At 41.8% G+C, this 8,443-nt stretch overlaps 1 long non-coding RNA gene across 1 annotated transcript; it reads left to right on the top strand.

Moving 5' to 3' along the window:
• Nucleotides 1-3,538: 3,538 nt before the first annotated feature.
• On the top strand, nucleotides 3,539-4,946 carry LOC121467449. Its single transcript, XR_005977507.1, has 3 exons — nucleotides 3,539-4,254; nucleotides 4,320-4,603; nucleotides 4,754-4,946. It is a non-coding gene; the product is annotated as an uncharacterized LOC121467449 (long non-coding RNA).
• The last annotated feature ends 3,497 nt before the right edge of the window (nucleotides 4,947-8,443 follow it).

Genomic DNA, 8,443 nt, shown 5'->3' with positions numbered 1-8,443 from the left:
CCCGACGTGGGTTGGGGCAGTTCCTTTGGAGATGTCCGTTCTCTCCACAGCGATTACAAGCCCGCCGTATGTCCACTCGAGAGGTTCCTTGACCGATCATCTGGTGGGTCGCGTGTCCTGTCTGCGTTGAATTCACCGGATTCCGGAATGGGTTCGGCGATCGGCGAAGTTGAGGTTCATCTTGCTTCCTATCCATGGTTGCTTTTGGCTCGCGTCGAGTCGTCTCGAGTTGTTTGACACTCTCATATTCTGTGGCCATATGGGTCAACTGTGTCAAAGTCGCGAATTCACTGCGTTTAATATACAGTCGGTATTCTGGAGCCATGTTTTCATATGCCCGGTACAGTTCTTCCTCTTCTCGATAACCGGCTTGCTGCATCTTGGTTCTGAGCTCGATCAAGTAGGTCTTGAAAGGCTCTCCTCTCCGCTGCACGTGGGTCCGTATCTCATCTTCCAACCGCTCGAAATATCGAGGTGGCAGGAAGAAGTCGAGGAATTCCCTCCTGAAAGTTCCCCATGAGGCCGACTGTAGGTGGCTCGTGCGAAACCACCGCGCCCCCGGGCCCTCCAAGATCTCTGACATAACGCGGGGTACCTCCTCTGGATTTATCCTGTAAGTCGTCATCTTTTCCTCGAGCGCGGCGATGAGAGTCAACGGATCCGAACTCCCATCGAACCGTAAATTCCATTTGTGCATCTTGGAGTTGGAGCCGTGCTGCTCCGTGTGTCTTGTCCTTGTATGTCGGCGGGTAAGCGGGCGTCTACCGGTGGCATCCAGGTACCGTGCGTCGATCCTGGGTGGATCCCTCGATGGCGGGCTGGAGTCCCGATCGATGTGGCTCCGGACGTCATGGGAATGGTGAGGGATTCTGCGAACTGTCCCGTCTCACCGTTCCTGCCTGGAGGGTTCGGACTTGGGGCCCGGCTACTATATTGCTCCTGCAACTGAGCCAGTCGGTCCCACACGCTCTGTGGGAACGACCCTGTGTTGACGAGGTTGGCGAATACCTTCCTGGTCTCCTCGACGGTTCCGTCGGCTTTAAAACCAAACTCCAGGGCGAGAGAGCTGAGTTCGTCTTTTCGACGAGCGTATATCCAGCGGACTCCTATACCTGGATTCTTAACAAAATCGGCTTCTTCGTACTCACCGTCAGATTCCTTAGGGTTACTCATCATTGGTTATCCTCTTCGATTTAGTTTGGTGTGAACTTCCTTCTCAAGTCTTCTAGATCCTTCCGGAGATCGGTTCGGGTGACTCTACCCTTCTTTTTCTTCAGTGGGTCTTTAAGCCACTTGGGTGATTCTCTAGCTAGTCTCGGTGTCCCTGCTCGGGCGCCACTTGTAAGGATGCTCTCTGGCCGGGGTACAGATCTCAGTCAGATCCAGGAGTCCTTTACAAGAAATTTGTAAATCACCGAAACACCGGACTAGAGAGTATCATTCAACGAGTGAATGAGTCGTTTGGGGAGTCACGCCGAAGGTTCTCATAGACGCCGGGACGCTCCGAAAGCTAGGGTACTAGACCAGACGGGCCGGGTGTCCACGTGCCAGTCGCATGCGCTACGAGGAGGAAAGCTAGGGTACTAGACCAGACGGGCCGGGTGTCCGCGTGCCGGTCGCATGCGCTACGAGGAGGGAAGCTAGGGTACTAGACCAGACGGGCCGGATGTCCACGTACAGGCTACATGCACTACGAGGAGGGAAGCTAGGGTACTAGACCAAACGGGACGGGTGTCCACGTCGGGTCTCAAATGCTACGATGTGGGGAACCAAGATACTAGACCAGACGGGCCGGGTGTCCGCGTGCAGGTCTCAAATACTACGGGGAGGGAGGTTAGGATACTAGACCAGACGGGACGGATGTCCGCATATAGGCCACATGCACTACGAGGAAGGAAGCTAGGATACTACGAATAAAAAGAATCACGATCATGGAATTCAATCATTTACTTCTCTTTATTATTTTTCTAGGTTATTTTTATTTATCTTCTATCTTCCTACGGGTCCGCTACACCGTCTTTGCTTAACGGATAGGAATTTTGTATACACTAACCTCAAACACTAACTAGCCCACTTCTTCACTGACCGCGTGCCTTCGCGCGTTACGGGAGACACGTCCGCTCCGTTTTACTGTTCCGGCACGAGAGACCCGTATTCATTTGTCACGTGCCGTCGCGCGGTCGAGGCGTTACTCGGATTACACGGAAAATTACTGCGGGAGACACGTCCGCCCCGTCTTACCATTCCGACACAAGAGAGCTTGTGTCGAACCCACTCGGGTTCGGAACTTAGCTTAACTACGGCTTAATATTCAGTTTCAACTTAATATTTATTATTCATTATGCGTCGCTTACACCTATAACTTACATACTACTAACTTAATATTTAATATTTACGATCAGTCGCTTACACCTATAACCTTACATATTACTATTGGGCAATATGCGAGCCAAATTACATCTGCGGCGTCGCAAACAACAAATTTCTCTCTCTCTTTCTTTTACACTGTCCCCTTTCAATAATTTCTCAAAACTTTTCTTTTCTAATTTATGCATCTTTTCTTCCGGTTAAGTATCTAGCTTTTGATTTTGTCGCATGCACGCTCAATTCTGATTTTATTAATAGTAATACGTAGACAGTGTCAAGATCTGTACGAGCAAGACCTCCACCCCCCAAGCCGACGAGCTCGATCCGGAATATTTAGCGTGCGCAGCCAATACAGATCCTTGAAAACTTTAAATTACTTTGCACTTTAGTCGAACGTTACACGCTACAGTTATAATTTATTATTATTAATAAGAAAAGTAGACAGTGTCAAGATCTGTACGAGCAAGACCTCCACCCCCCAAGCCGACGAGCTAGAGCCGGAATATTTAGCGTGCGCAGCCAATACAGATCCTTGAAAACATTAAAGTACTTTGCACTTTAGTCGAACGTTACACGCTACAGTTATAATTTATTATTACACCTAAGTACACCTAAGTGTGTACGTTACATTATAAAAAAATGACTCAGGAAAGTTCTTACTGGGTTGAGTTACAAAAGAAAGGTAGTTGGATATTCAAGGTTTCAGAACCAACAAAGGCTAGGATACAATGTAATAATTTTCCACAAGAGTTAATTGATCTGCCGGAGCAAGGAATTCTAACAATAGTATCTGGCTGCACTATAAGAACTGATGACAAAATATTAATAGGTCATCATAGTATTAAGTCTGAAAATTATGAGCCTATAGCAATTTCTTATGTAAATAACATAAGTAAGATTCCAAGTATTGTTTGGAATCCGTTAACATTACCGGCCATCAATTATAATGAGGAAATAAACAAATTAAAGGACGAATTAAAAGAAATAAAAGAAAACCATTACGAAAATAAAGGACTGAATTTTCATCATATGTCAGGCCACGCTGCCTTAATCACAGGACTAATAATTATGGCAGTTTTAATCCTATATATAATAAGAAGAATTAATGTATCAAGGCAATAGTTCTTTCTAGCCCTTGGCAGAATGTTCAAACATAAATATAAGTATGAACATATAAGCTGAACGGAGCAGCCACTTGACCTCCTGTGAGCGGTCACAGAATATTTTAGTTACAAGTGCTATCAGGGTAGTTGTGATCTCCCTTATCGCACTTTAGAATGTTTTCACAGTTTAGGGATAAACAAGTCACTCCGTGGGTTATTCGAAATAAGATAATGACTTTAAATATAAGATTTTATGAGTTCTGTGCATGTCACTTGTCAATCGAGCCAGAGCCATAAATTACGATCTGTTACTTAAAATCCAAGGGAACATTTGTTTGCACTTGTAATCTGTACGTGCAGGCCATTTGAGCCTCTAAATATTATCACTTGAAATGTTTCCCACACTACACAAAGGACTTGGGCGGGGGTCAAAATATAGCTCTCCCGCTCAGGGCAAAACAGATGCGGTCTCTGCGTAGGCCATAGATAAGAATAGAATACGAAACACACCAATTTTACTTGCTAAGAAACATATTGAAATAAAAACAGTTTGAAATGATAACTCAACAAATGTAGACGTCTTTCATTAGATCGCTCTTACACCCGGGTTACCTAATCCTGAGCAGCTCCACGGGAAAATAAAGGAAGTGGATTAGGGTAAGTACAATTAAGCAATTTCAACATATAGTTAAATTTCGCGACCCAAATCAAATTTAGTTGGACATGCGGCAAAAAAGGGGATGTACGGTTTTAATTTCGAGTTAGCTATACAGTGATACCGATGGTAAAATAAATGCTTTCTCTTTCTTCTTTTTAGATGAATTAATTAGTTGATTTTTACAATTTCAGAAAAGCTAAAGGTGCCTGTTGGCCAAGAACATCTGCGAGGGATCATTTGGACGCGACGCAGAGGCAGGACGTCAGTTGTCGAAAACAGCCCTGATGCATTGCGTCGATGGCCGGAATAGGCCTGGATGCGGTGCGTCAACGGGTGGAAGTGCACCGGGAGTAGTGCGTCAGCAGAGTGTCGGTAGCCGCAGGAGCTAGCTAGTTGCTCGGCGCAGGTATTCGTTCCCGGAACGGACTCACCGAGGGACTGTTGCTGCGATTCGTTTGTTTATGCGAGTTCGTCGGTGAGTTCTGAAGCCCTCTATATAGGTGGCCCTATTTAACAAAATCTTTTAATTATAAGTATTTTTAGAATTATACACTACTTTTAAACAAATATATAAAAAAAAGACTATAACTTTTCTCCACAACCGTTTGTTTTTGATTTATTCCAGCTACTGAGACGAAAACCTGACCTACGAAACTGTCGTTCTGGATCAGTGGACGTACCCAAGGCCATCTCAGCAAAACCCTAGAGCAAACCGGGCTTTTTTAAATTGTCTAAAGGCAATTTTAGTTTTTTTTTAAGAATTTTACAAAAATGTGACAAAATACAGAAGTTATCTAATTTGTAAACAAGACTACAAAATATCGAACACAAACATTAATTTTTTGTAATTGTCTTCTATGTTTCCGTCTCTGTCTACAATATATTTTCCAAGGAAAAAAATATATTTTTTTAAATATAACATGCTATGAATTAAGGGAAACACTGAATTGTATAGGAGAAACTCGCGATTCTGCGAGATTATTTGAAGGGATAGCTGATTTTTCATTTGACAATACAGTGCGGTGGTGTATTAACAGCATATATTAATTATGTATGTATTAACATCTTAATTAAAATTGTTGTCAAAAATAGGATTTTCGTATTCTTAGCCATACTCCGGAATTCTAAGCTGATGGAACAAAAGTTTGTATGGGCCTTTTACTCAGTAGCAACCAGTTATGATGAAAAAGTACGAATGGTTCGTGGAAGTTATTGGCTGCATACCTGTGTAATCGAATGTGTTTTTTATATGCCTTTCCAATTTACTAAGGTTTGTTACAAATCATTTTCATGTGGTTAACAGGACTGTGGATTAAGTTTTAAGACCCACCGGAACCCATTCAGAAAACAGCGCAAGTTTTTAAGTGCGTAAAATCAGGTCATGTTTCGATTAACAGAAGCTCATTTATTTTTTTAACTATACGATTTTACGTAAGTGCGAGCAGGGCAAACGTATGACGATTCCAATAAGCAATGAATGCAGAAAGTTGACAGAACAAGATACCCGATAGTAAAATACTAGACGGAATTGTGTCAAGAAAAACAACATTCGATAAAATACCACCGGGGCCGATACATCAATGAACAAAATTGTATTTAAAAAGTAAAATTTTGCACATTAATTGGAGTTGACGACAAAACGGAATAAAAAAAATAGGCTTAAATGTATACGAAATATTTTTTGCCATTTAAAGGTAACTGAAAACCTTTAAACGTTAAATTTAGCGGGATAAACATAATATAATAAACAAATTAATAAAGTTTGAACTTAACGTTAAAATGGCAGTGTGACCGTGAACTTATTACCAAAAAAATCTCAAGCAGTGTCCATATAGTTGTCTCTGTCTCTGAGCGTCAATGAATCCGTCAATATATGAGGCAAACAATATAGTGTCATACTCGTATAACTACTTACTTACTACTTATCTGACTGCACTTTGATAGACGTAAGTGCAGTCAGATAACGGAAACCTTTCAATAGCCGCTATATACAACCCGCCCCGCTCTACAATTTCAGAAGGACGATTCATGAATTTTAACAACTTACTTGGAGATCGCTGCCCGAGACTATAATGCTTAACATACGCACTGGGGATCACGACTGGTGACTCCCAATTGTATAATGCAATCACAAATCTGAGCTACAAATTGGACTAGCCCTACATACTGGCCAGCAGACCCCAGAAAAGTTCCTGACTTGATAGATTTTGCGGTGACAAAAAGCATTCCACGCAACATATTAAGCGCCAAAGCGCTTAATGATCTTTCATCTGACCATTCGCCAGTGCCAATAACTCTTCTTCAAAGTAAAGAGACCACAGACCACCCCAACAGGCTGACATCGCACAGAAACACATGGTTAAAACATAAAAAGTATGTAAGTTCCCACATTGAACTAACCCCGCAGCTCAACATCGAAGCGGACATCGACTGTTCTACCGATGCTCTTGAAGATATACTCGTGGCAGCAGTCACTATTTCAACACCAAAATGGAAGGACGAGCAAACCAACCATTTTAAAACAATTCTACAAATTGAACAGCTTGTACTGAAAAAGATGCGATTGCGACGTGGATTGTCAAAACTAACAAATCGCCATCCTCAAAACAACGTAAACCGAGCCCTGAAGAAAGACGTTGAAAACGCACAACTACGGTACATCGAAAAACTTTCGCCAACCAATACAAAATATCCTCTGTGGAGGGCTCACCCTAATCTGATCTAATTAAACTTCCAAACTCTGCAATTGAGATTATTTGTAAACTCTTCCATGGGATCATGCGTTTTGGCTACTATCCGCGAAAATGGAAAAAATCATAATGGTACCGAGGCCCGGAAAAGACCACCCATATCTGGGAGCACACAATGTCAACCCGGCACATCAATTCGGCTTCCGTCAAAGCCATGAAACAATCGAATATGTTAACACAATAACATCAGAAATTCACACAGCCTTCGAGCAGCGGGAATGCTGCAGCTCAATTCTCAATTCTTCATGTATAAAATAAAAAGAAAACTTGCTATCTCTGAGCTTCAATGAATCCGTTAATGAATGAGCGATCTTCGCTTAACATAGGATGCAGGAGGGCAATCACCGCATCGGGGGTTTTCCTTTTAGAAGATTTTATTTCTCCAACTAGATTTTGAGCTACAAATATTTAAGAAGAACTGATGTCATCTTATTGTGTTATCACAATGTTGAATCTCTTCGTGCTCCAAACTATTTCCAACAAAACTATTTGTTTCGCGAACTTTTTATGTTTTATGGAAACCTGGACGCTTTCACACGAAGGTATAAGGGATTTCGACATTAAAAGGAGAATAAAAAGAAATCGTTTGAATGGTCTTGTGAGAAACGGAATCCTCATCATTACTAAGCAGAGTATTTCACAAAATGTTATAGCGATAGAAGAATTTTTGCAACATGATCAGTGACCATACGCGTTCAGCAGAACTATTTTAAGAAATCCGTCAGTGATCCAAGATTGTGGATTTAAATAGTTCCAAGCATGATTTTATTATTTAAAAGCGGAAGTAAATTAATCAAAAATAATCTACTAGGATAAGACTGCAACCTTACATTTTGATCCCAGTTCAAACCATGGAAGGCAAATGCACAAATTCTTAAAATTCCATAATTGGCCAACTGAGTTAAACTGACTTTTTTGTATGAAGCTGACCTGTCTGTTAGCAACAGATAAGCAATTTCCTAAAAACATGAGATTTTTTCATGAAAGCTTTTGAATCCTGAAACAGGTCTATATCTTGTGGTACAACACAATTTGTTTAAACTGAGATATTTAAAAATATGTTTTGGAACAATTTTTCAAGTGCACTTTTATTATACTTGTGAGAAAGATTCGTTGTTCTCTTTTAACATGTTGCTCAAATTGCTTCCGTAACTGCGGAAATGTTTACAAATAAAGACTGTCCGCGCCAAGGAGGGGCCACTGTCGATATTATTCGTTAACAGTCGAGAGCAGTTATGTCCAGATGAATTCTCATCTCGCTCTCGTTCTGTTAAAAGTCTCCACCCCCGCTCTCCTAACATTAGAATTAAGTAGAGTTAGTTAGTTCTAATTCCGAAGCCAGAGTGTGAAGTTTAACGTTGTGTGTCCATTAAATAAAAGTTGAAAAAAAAGAACCCAGCGAGTCGCCATTTCCACCAACCACTACCACGGGCAGAAATCCGCCAATCCCCCCACATCTTCATTTTTGGTCCTTCGAGCCGGATCGATCTGCGATTTCCAGCGGCACCGGTGGATTTCAAGAATAATAAAAGATAAGTACGATTTTGCTATTTCCAACCGATCGC

The sequence above is a fragment of the Drosophila elegans genome, unplaced genomic scaffold, assembly GCF_018152505.1.
Source record: "Drosophila elegans isolate 14027-0461.03 unplaced genomic scaffold, ASM1815250v1 contig_402, whole genome shotgun sequence".
NCBI classification, from domain to species: domain Eukaryota; kingdom Metazoa; phylum Arthropoda; class Insecta; order Diptera; family Drosophilidae; genus Drosophila; species Drosophila elegans.
Note: the sequence above shows the minus strand (reverse complement) of the source record. Positions and strands in the feature narration are given on the sequence as shown.